At 48.6% G+C, this 10862-nt stretch overlaps 1 protein-coding gene across 1 annotated transcript in view; it reads left to right on the plus strand.

The window, feature by feature from the left end:
• The window catches only part of PEPD (peptidase D), a 107002-nt gene that overhangs the window by 43542 nt on the left and 52598 nt on the right, over positions 1–10862 (plus strand). The gene's annotated exons all lie outside the window — the stretch shown is intronic.

Below are 10862 nucleotides of genomic sequence, written 5' to 3' on the forward strand. Positions count from 1 at the left end.
CACCACCACACACAGATTGAGTAGGAATTAGGAGCCGGGCTTCGGCATTGTGGGCAAAGAAGATTTTTCTTCCCACTGTGGCCACCTCCCTGGCTCTTGGCAGAGTGTTTGATGGTAATGGTCTTTGATGACTTTTCAGGGTGGTTTAGTGCCCCATCACTCCACTCTTGGACTTCGTTTCTGCAATTTGCAGGAAACTTTACCAAATAGCCGCTATTGTGACTCTGAAAGCCGCTAGTAAAACAGCTTGCCATTTTTATGTGTAAACACTGCCATTATGTCTGTGGTGCTTGGACTGCTGGGTCACGGGATGGTTAAGTGGCTCATAAAGCGTTCTGGAGATCTCCATCGTCCTTCAGCTCCAATTAAACTGCCGGAAGCCTGGTGCCCCCCAGGGGCCTTCCCCGATGCCCTTGCTATGATGGGTGTGGTCTGGCCAGCCCCTCTGCCCTGCTCCAGGACCCCGGGGTCAGCATGCTCCAGTGGCTCCCTTCCTGCCTATGTCCTGGGGCGGGAAGTCCCTGTTCCAGCGTCTCCCACCAGTGAGTGCCCCGACTGGAAGCCCCGCTGGGGGAGAGGACACCAAAGAGGCTGCCATTTCTCCCCCTGTGACATAATAAGAAATGCGAATTTGGTCTCTGCCCCCAGTTCCTGGCACTAAAACCTTTGAAAATCCCTGAGTGATAGAGAGGAATGTCTGTTATTATTTATAATAAACCCCTTTCCACCCAACCTGAGTTTATGCTAATGAGGGACTCCTGGAGGATGGGGTTGGTTGCCAGAGGAACCAACAAGGTGATTAGAGGGCAGGAATTTTGAGCCCCGCCCCGAACTCCCAGGAGAGGAGAGGAGAGGAGAGGATCTAGAGTTTGAGGTTGAGTTCTGACCGATGATTTAACCAGTCCTGCCTCTCAGGAGATAATTGAACTGCCTGGAAGACCCTAAACCACAGGGTTTGGAGACCTTCCGGGTTGGTGAACACGTGGAGGTGCCAGGGAGGGTGGAGCACCTGGAGAGGAAGCTCCGTGCCCCTCCCCCATGGTGCCTGTGCCTCTCTGCCATTGGTTCTCCCTGAGTTGTATCCATCATAATAAAGTGGTAATAGTAAGTAAAGTGTTTTCCTGAGTTCTGTGAGCCATTCTAGCCCATTATGAAACCCAAAGCTGGGTTTTGTGGGAACCCCTGATGAAAGGCCAGTCAGTCAGAGGTAATGGGGGCCCGGACTTGTGATTGGTGCCTTGAAGGGGGGGCAGTTTTGTGGGACTGGGCCCGTAACCTGTGGGGTCTGTCCTAACTCCGGCAGTAAGTGTCAGAGGGAGAATTGGAGAATTGCTTTAGTGTGGAAAACCTACACATTTGGTGTCAGAAGTGTTGCGTTTTTACCTTGTATCCTCCACCCTGGGCTGTCTGAGCTTGAAGAGGTCTACTGCCCCTTCCCCACCCAGGTCCTCCCCAGGTACCCCCAGGGCGTGCTCTGCCCCCTCGTCCCCCAGCCTTTCTGGCCTGCCTGCCTTAACAGTGCAGGGGAGGGTGAGGTGCGGACGGAGTTGGCAGTGGGCATCGCGGGCGTGTACAGCCACCAACACGTGGCTCAGGAAGAGGTGTCTTTCTCAAAGTCTAGCCCTGAAAGGAGTTCTGAACAGGGAGCTTCTATATTTCTCTGCTCTTAAGAGACGTAAGAGATTGACATGGCCTGGATGGCTCCGCTGCCGTGGATTCTCAGAAGGGGGCATGAACGAGGACCCAACTCTATCACGCCCGCAGGGGAGGATGGGGAAGGGCACGTGGCACCATCCCAGGTCTCGCCTCCCTGTGGTCTCCTGCTGCAGTGCGGTGTCTGCTCTGGGAGTCCCAGGATCCTGGCCCTACCTCTCCCCCAAAGCGGGGACAAGAGGAGTTCTGTGGGGCTGTAGGAAGGTGGGCTGGACAGTGGGTCCCTCAGATTGGCACTGCCCCAGAAACCTGTTCCCAACTGAATTTGCCCATATTCCCCCACAGCTGATGCTTCTAGTGAAACAACCCAGAAGGTGGAGCAGGACATGCTTGCCCCAGTGTGGAGTCCTGCCACGGGCTGCATTGTGCCCGCGCTGCAGGAGGTTTAGCTCGGAAGGTGGCTCCTGGGAGGGGCCTGGGCCGTCCTCCCACTCAGTGTCCCTGAGCCTGACAGGCCTGCGTGTGAGCTCTGGTCCAGGGAATACCACCCCCAGCTCCCTACTGCCCCACCCAAGGTAATGGAGGTCTTTTTTTTTCCTTTGGTTGGAATATTCTAAATAGCTGCCCCCCCCCATAGAATAGAATAATGAATGACAGAGTCCCCGTCAGGATGTTTTTGTTTAGTTTTGTTTTGCTGGGAATTTAAAACCAAACCCCAGACATCATGTCATCTCACCTGTAAATGCGTCAGTGGGTGTCTCAGTGGATAAGGATATTTTTTTCCTTCTCACATAACCAATGTGTCATTATCACATCTAAGTAATTTAACACCAATCCTTAATATTATCAACGTCTGGTCCACATTGTCTAAAATTATCTTTTAGAGTTGATTTGTGTGAGTTGGGATCCAGAGTCTACACATTGCATTTGGCTGTTATTTGGTGGAGAGTCTCTTGTTAAGCTGAGCTCTGGGGAGATCTTATGTTTGACTACAAAACTGCTCAGCCTCTCCCACCACCCCTCATCCCAGGTCGGCCCCACTGCTGCCTCCTCTGAGGACAAGGCTCTCAGAGAAATGATCCTGAGGCTCTCGGCCAGAAGCAGCTGCCCTGAGTGGCATTAGTCCAGCTCAACGTGCCCGTGTGCACCACTGTGCACCTACTATGTGCCGTGCCCCCCACTGTGGCTGGCAGAGGGGATACAGAGAGTTCACAGCACCTGCCCTCGCAGCCTCAGCCCAGCAGGGGGGCCACCTGATCCGTGGGTCCCTGAGAGCTGAGAGCAGGGGGGTTCCTGGGGTGGAGTGTGGAGAGGGGTTTCCCGCCAGGGAAAAGCTGAGGCAGAGATGTTGAGAACAAGAGGTACAATCTCTTCCTGAAGGGTGGGGTGACCCTTGAGGACAGACAGTGTCACCCTCCAAGAGACAGCGGGAAGATCGTTGTCCTAGGACATTGTCGCATCTTGGGGTGTCTCTGGCCAGATTTAAGAAGGACACCCCACCCCCACTGCCAGTGCCAGCCAAAGCCGGGGGGCATCTGCAGTGGCCAGGTGGGCTGATGTCTCTGCCCAGCTCGTTCTCCTCCCCTGGCACGTCTCTGTCACTGCCCAGGTAGCCGGGCGATGCTGCTCTGTGTCTGCATCCTTGAGAGCCTGGGGGCTTCTTCTTGGAGGCTCCATCTCATTTATTGGCAGCATCCGCCCCATAGTTGCTGCCAGGAAACACGAGTGGGTGGGTTAGATGGGTGAACGGAAGAGAGAAGGAAATGTCCCGAACCGTTTTTCTGCTGTCCTCTTTGCCACTGTGAACTTCAGCATTCTCTTAACCCAGTGGGAACATGAAATCTCTTCTAAAGTAGGTGGCAGCTCCCCAGGGGGCGTAGCCCTCTTAACACAGGCTGGACTGATGCCTGGGAAGGCCCAGGGCAGCGACTCCGGTGAGGCCACCAATCCCTGGGTCAAAAGAACTTCTTATAACCTTTTGGACGTTCTTCTGGGAGCATGGCCAACTCCAGCCCCACAGAGGGACACAGGACAAGAAGGGCAGGGACTTCCTGTGTCAGGGTGGGGGTGGGCGAGGAGACGGGGCTGATTTTCTGGAAGGAGGGTGTACCATTGTGATAGTGGTGCTCAGACTCAGACAGGGTCTGCTGACTAGGAGACCTAGTTTTTTTGTTTTAAGTTTATTTAGTTATTTAATTTAATTTTTTTTTAACTTGAAATGGTGGTAATTAGGTTTTTCATTTATTTAGTTAGTTATTTATAAGGAAGTACTGTGGATTGAACATGCTAAGCACGTGCCCTACCACTGAGCTATACCCTCCCTCCCCAAGAGACCCAGTTCTAAGCCTCATTTTTTGGTTTTGTTTTGTTCTGTTATCAAAGGTTTGTCATAAAATCTTGAGGGCACGTTAGAAAAAAGGAAGTGAGCTGATGGCATTTATTAAGACTCCTCCTTTGTGCGGTGCCCGTGAGCCGGGTTCCAGAGGAAATGAAAATCATTTTCCACAATTGAGGTGTAGTAAATTGCGTTAAGCCAATAAGATGTTAATGTTTGGGTAAATCGGGCGCTAACAGCATCTGACTGCAGGCCCAATCAGGCAGTCCATTTTACCGCCTTGTATTATTTAATGTTAGCGGCGTCACCAGCTTGTAGCTGGCTGGCCATGGGGCTGGCAGCTGAATCAATTACCTGCAAACACTAATTTAGAGCATGCTCAATTGGCTGTGTAAGCAGGTCCCGGTTCACATTTGCCACAAGGAGATTAATAACTTGATGTTTTTGACAGTCTGGGACCATAATTGAAATCATGCTCGCTCGTTCTCTCTCCAGGCTGTGAATGGGACTTTTCCGGCCCTTTCATGGCAGCTTCCGTGGGGGTTGAGGGAGGCATTTAACAGACAGAAGATCTGTGAGGTGTCGTCCTCCTCCCTGGCCTGGGGTCCTTCTGGGCAGACCCCTCTGACCCCATCTGGAGACTCTTGACAAGACCTGGGTTTTCCTGTGCTCTGTCACAGGCAGAGCCCACAATAATACTCCCCTGTGTTCTTTCGATCTTTGTTAATGACAAACTGCCAGGTTAGGCTACTCTGTGCTCAAAGTCCCCTTGCTTCTTCTCTGCCCTTTGGCCAGATGGAGTGAGTCACAACTCTTGTGTGTTTAGTGTGCCTGCTGGGTCCGGACTGTGGGTGAGGAGATGCGGACCCGGCCTGAGGGGCTTCTCCCCAGGCTGGAGGTGGAGGGGTCTTCCCTGCACATACACCACCGCACACATACACATCACACACACCTCCCCCACCACTTATACCACACACACACACACATGCACGCACACACACCCCCCCCCCCACCATTCACACATGCCCCACACCACGTACGGATACCACACACCACGCCGCACACAGATTCCCTCCCAGCCACGTGGGGCTGGATCAGGTGGTTGATCTTTCAGTTTACCCACCCCAGGGAGCAGGTTGCAAAACCCTTAATGTGTTCTTATTAAACAAGGCCCATATTTTGTTTGTTTTTTGTTTTTCCTGAGGATTAGAAAATTCAGCTCCAGTGAGGAGAATTGGAAGGTGGGAGAGTTGATGGGAAACCCCACAGCCCTACTAAGCCATGGTGATTGTGGCTGCAGAAAGCACAGGCAGCTGTGGCAGACCTTTTCTGGTCTCTCCTGGCACAGCTGACCCTTGACCCTACCCTTTACTCTCTGCATCCCCCCTCACCCCCCTGCTGGTCTGGACCAGCTTCTCTGTCAGATCTGCAGGAGCTGCGTTTCCCACGCTGGGAGACCACTGAGCCGTTGCAGGTTAGCACCCTCTTCTTTCGCTGTCCATCCCTCGTGGTACACTGTAACCCCCGAGGGGCCGTCTCTCAGAGGCCTGGGCCTGCGTCACCCTTCCCTCACTCTGGGTCTGGCCCCGGGCTCTCCCTGCCCGGCACGCTGGGCGTGGTGGTCACACATGGCCCTGTACGTCTCTGGCCACCCCACAAGGCTCATGCTGAGGATCCAGGTTTCGTTGATGATAGATGTCACCAAGAGGCCCTTACTTCCCGCCTTCTGGAGGTTCTGGAAATGGACAGCTTCCAGTTACCTGGGATTGGTCCAACCTAATCTAGTCTCAGCCGAGGCAAGCCTGGACCTCAGTGAGGCCACCCTCAGTTTACCTACCCTAGCAAGGTGCTAGAGTTTGGCTTGGGGCCTTTAAGGCAGGTCTAGGTCCAGGCAACCTCTGAGACCAGAGCCCCTGGGTAAGAACAGACGTGTTGGAGCCTTGTCCGTGGGCCTGGTCACTGTCTGTGGCCAGTGAGTGCCCTGCTCTCTCCGCAGCAGACACAGCTCTCACTTACTCTCATTTGCCACTTTGAGGGAGGGGGCTGCGGTCGGGCCCGCTGAGACCCCCAGGTCTCGATGTGGCGAAACCGGCTCTTCGCCTGGTGTTGTGAGGCTGATGCGGGTTTCCTGCCAGCACTTCCTCAGCTGTTGGAGATGGGCCACACACAGCCTACCACGAGAGGGCCAGGAAACCCCCAGCTGTTTGGTGCACCCCTCAGGAAGGCAGCCCGGGCCCTGCACCCCGCCAGCCACACCTCGGTGTATTTGAGCCGAGCCCTTTGTGAGAGTCAGGGCCATCCCTGGTGGAGAATTCCTGGGAGTTCTGAGCCACCTCTCCCTCATCCTGGGCCACCAGTACCAGGCAGGGCAGGTCCTGCTCTGTCTACAGACCTAACATCAGAGAGTGGAACCATGAGGTTTGGCAGAGCACAGTGTCTGAGAGTGTAGCTGAGCCTTGAGGGCAGAGAGGCTGTGGGGATCCGTGACTTAAAGCTGCGATTGCTCATTCTGCCTCGACAAGTAACTGCGAAATGGGCACGTTTGGGGTGCAAACTAGCCTGATAATCCAGCGGGAGAGCTGAGCAGAGAGCCAGAGGGAAGAGCCTCCTGCACACGCGCAGTCTGGTTGGTGCAGCCCTAATTAGAGCTTCTGGGGGCAAAGCCAACCGAAATAGGTGTTTTCTTTTCAGATGCCAGGGGAATTGCCCCTGAGAATCCCATCAAGTAACAGTGGAGCCGGCAGGCATCTTTATAGATTTGCCTCTAGCGTTTCACCATTGAACCTGGTGCCGACTGTTGATTTTTGATAAATATTTATCATCAGTTTAAGGAAGTACTGTTTTCTCCCTGGCTTACTAGGTAGGAGATTTTATCAGGAAAGGATGTTGAATTTTATCTGCTGTATTTTTAGCGTCTCCCTTGGCCTTTTATGTGTGTGTTTTAAGCAATTAATAAACTTTTTACTTTAGAACAGTTTTAGATCACAGAAAAGTTGCAGGAATATTGCAGACAGTTCTCTTTTTCCCCTTATTGCTAATATGATTATGGTACATTGTCACAACTCATAAACAGTATTGATACATTATTATTATCTAAAACCCATACTTTAGTGGGGAAGGGTATAGCTCAATGATAGAATGCATAGAGTGGTAGAGTGTATACTTAGTATGCATAAAGTCCTGGGTTCAATCCCCAGGATTTCCATTAAAAATAAATGAAAGAAATAAATGAACCTAATTATCCCCTGGGAAAAAAAAAAAAACCCATGCTTTATTCCAGATTCCTTAGCTGTTACCAAATATCCTTTTTCTGTTCCAGGACCCCACATTACATTTGGGTGTCTCCTACATTCGACTCCCCTCGGCTGTGGCCATTTCTCCAGCTTTCCTTGTTTTCAGTGACCTTAACAGTTTTGAGCAGTACGGGTGAGGTGTTTTGTTGACTGTCTTTCAGTTTTCGTTTTTCTGATGTTTTTCTCATGGTTAGACTGGAGATACGTGTCACTGGGAGAGGACCACAGAGGCAGAGTGCCACTTCTATCTCAGGGTATCAAGGGTGCATGTGATCAGCCTTATCTCTTATCACTGATGTTGGCCTTGGTCACCTGACTGAGGTGGTGTCTGTCAGGTTTCTCCACTGTAGACCTGCTCATTTTCCCCCTCCCCGTGTACTCTTCAGAAGGAAGTCACTGTACACAGCCCGCACTGAAGGAGTGGGGACTTAGGCGGGGGGTATCTGCATTCACTATAATTCTTCTGTACGGGTGGTTTGTCTCTTGTCTCCTGTTCATCTATTTATCAACCATTTATTTACTTATATCTGTATGGACTCATGGATATGTATTTCATACTTTGGGTTATAATCCAATTATTGTATCATTTTGTTGCTTAAATCGTTCCAGCTTGGCCACTGGGGGCTCTTTCATTTGGCTCCTGACACATCCCATCATTTTGCTTTTTGAGCACTTCCCTACTTTCTGGCCCTGCAGGATGCTCCAGGCTCATCTTGTACATCCCTTGCTCCACCCTTGAATCAGCCGTTTCCTCAAGGAGCCATGGTTCCTTTTACTGGAGCATGGTCTTAGATACCAAGGTTGGGCGCTGGGTGTACCATAGGTGAACATTACGGGCAGACCTCCCGGTGCAGAGCCAGCGTGGGATCCCTGGCGCGCCCTGCTTTGTTGCGGTGGGTTGCTGTTTTAATACACTGCAGGACCGAAATGGCGAGGCAGGATTCTTTAGTAGTTAGGGCACGGTCTTTAGCGACTGGTGACCTGGGTTTGGATCCCAGCTGTGCCACGTACTGTGCCTCAGTTTCCTCCTCTGGAAGAAAGGATAGTAATAGCACTTCGTAAGACAGTTGGGAAGATTTGGTGAATTAATGTATGTACGATATATAGAACAGGACGTCTAGTAAGCATCATACTGATTGTTTTGATGTTAGTCTTTTTACTAGCATGGAATATAGGCTCAAAATAGGGGACTGAGGTATGCAACTTTTTTTAAACCTTTCTTAGCCATATTTTGAGGTCAGAGCTTTTGAGATCATGATTTGGGAAGCTCCCCACTTTATTCTGTTTTCTGGAACAATTTAGAAAGCATAGGGTGGGAGGGCGTAGCTCAGTGGTAGAATGTGTGCTTAGCATGCACAAGGTCTTGGGTTCAATCCCTAATACCGCCACTAAAAAAAGTAAATAAATAAGCCTAATTATTACCCCCCCAAAAAAACCCATAGGGCCTGTCTGTCCCTTGAAGGTATAAAGAAGTCTTTTGATACTATCAGAACCTGTTGTTTCTTTGGGGAAAATTTCTTTGATACCTTTTCAGACTTTCCTATGAGAGAGTTTTATTCCGACTTTGTCCCTCTTAGAGTCAGTACAGTACATATTCCAGGAAAGTTTTTCTCTTCGTCAAGGATTTTAAACTTCTTTAAACCGAGTTATCGATTTTATTCTCTTAAGTTTTAAAAATATCCTCTCTATATCTATAGTTGTATTTCCTTTCTCGTTACTAGTATTATGCATTCGTGTTCTTTTTCTATTGATGGCATTGCCAGAAGTGTACCAGTTTTACTGGTATTTTCGTAAAATCAGCTATTAAATATATTTATTGATTATGCTTGTTTAACTCACAAAGTCCCTGTTTTATTATTAATTCTTTTCTCCTCCCTTCCTGACCTTGTTCTGAACATCGATCTTTTAATGTGCTTAAGTTGAATCTTAGTTTATTTTCATTTTTTCCTTCTTCAATATAAGTGAATTTTAGCTAATATATTTTTGAATGCTGCCTTGATCATGTCCTAAGAATTTTTTTTTTTGAGTTATAGTCAGTTTACAATGTTGTGTCAATTTCCAGTGTAGAGCACGGTTTTTCAGTTATACATGAACATACGTATATTCATTGCCGTTTTCTTTTTCACTGTGAGCTACCACAAGATCTTGTATATATTTCCCTGTGCTATACAGTACAATCTTGTTCTATTCTGAGAAGTTTGATTGATTTGTTTTTTGACCCCAAAAATGAACCAAGAGCATTTCTTTTCATTTCTAGGTAGATGTGGTTGGTTAACTTTTTGTTTATTAGTTTCTGGTTTTATCACCGTTGTAGTGAAAGAATGCAGGCTATGTAAATTTTATTTTCCTTAATTTTGAGATTTTTCTTTGTGGCCTATTTAGAAATATTTTTGTGAACATTTAATGGAGTATTGGGAAATGTTTATTTTTTATTTGTAGAGTACATATTTTGGTGTACATTAAATCAGGTTTTTTTTTATCTTTCCAGTTTTCTGCCTTCTTCCTTATGTTTGCATATTTAAGATGAGGAGAGATGGTTTTACAAATCCCTCTTTGTGATTCCTAGTAGATTTTGTTTGATTCATTTCCATATCGACTTGCTTGAGGCATAAAGTTTGATGCCTATTAAGTCTGAAATCTGACTTTCTCTGCTACTGGTTTTCCTGTTAAATGTTTTGTTGCCTTTTCCTGGTGTATCTTTGCTTACTGCTTTATTTTCAACTTTGTTCATCAGCTGCAGTTTACTTGTTCCAAATGGAGCCCCTCCCAGTGTTAGGAGAGCCATTCACATCTGTCATGATGACTGACAAGTATGTTTGTGCTCTCATCTAGAGTCTCATTTGGTGCTTTCTGGTTTCTGTTCTGTGTTTCTGGCTTTGAAATTTTTTTTCTGTCTTTGGAAAGTTGGCAACATTTCCTTTGATCTCTTTTTAATTGATCAAAAGTGGATGCATTCCACTTTTATTGTAGAATTTGCATTTAAATAACTTTTCTCTCCATCAATTATTTTCAGCATTTGCATTATTTTATAATTATTTTAATAACAGTTATTTAGACTTCATTATCTTACTGAATCCAGTGTGGACCCCTGTTTCGTCCCTCTAATGCATTGAGTTTGACCTTGCATGTTGGAGAGTCCTTTCGTTGCCTCCCATGTGAAGGATGGCTTGACTGGGTATTGAGTCTTTGTTCCATGAAAACGTTTCCTCCATTGTTGCCAGAGATCTTAGGCAAATCATATTCCTTCCCCTTTCCAGGGAACTTTTAATTTTCTTGCCTGGCGCTTATAGGATTCCGGAGAGTAGCAGTGTTTCCTGTGGATTCTATGTTTCAGTCGTGCTTCGGGACTTACCATCTCGCCCGCTGGGCTGCGGGCCCTGGAGGCCGCTCCCTGAGAAGAGGCATGAGCTGGGCCGACGGTTCTCTAGCCGGGCGGCGGGTTGTTGTGGGGGGCTGCACAACCCAGGTGGCGAGACGCAGATCAGGTGTATTCTGACCTAGGCCAGTGAGAGGCAGAGCAGAGAAGCAGTCACACCTACACACGGACCAGACGAGCTTGACTGTGATCCAGGTGACAGGTC

This window comes from Camelus ferus, chromosome 9 (genome assembly GCF_009834535.1).
Source record: "Camelus ferus isolate YT-003-E chromosome 9, BCGSAC_Cfer_1.0, whole genome shotgun sequence".
Classification (NCBI taxonomy): Eukaryota; Metazoa; Chordata; class Mammalia; order Artiodactyla; family Camelidae; genus Camelus; species Camelus ferus.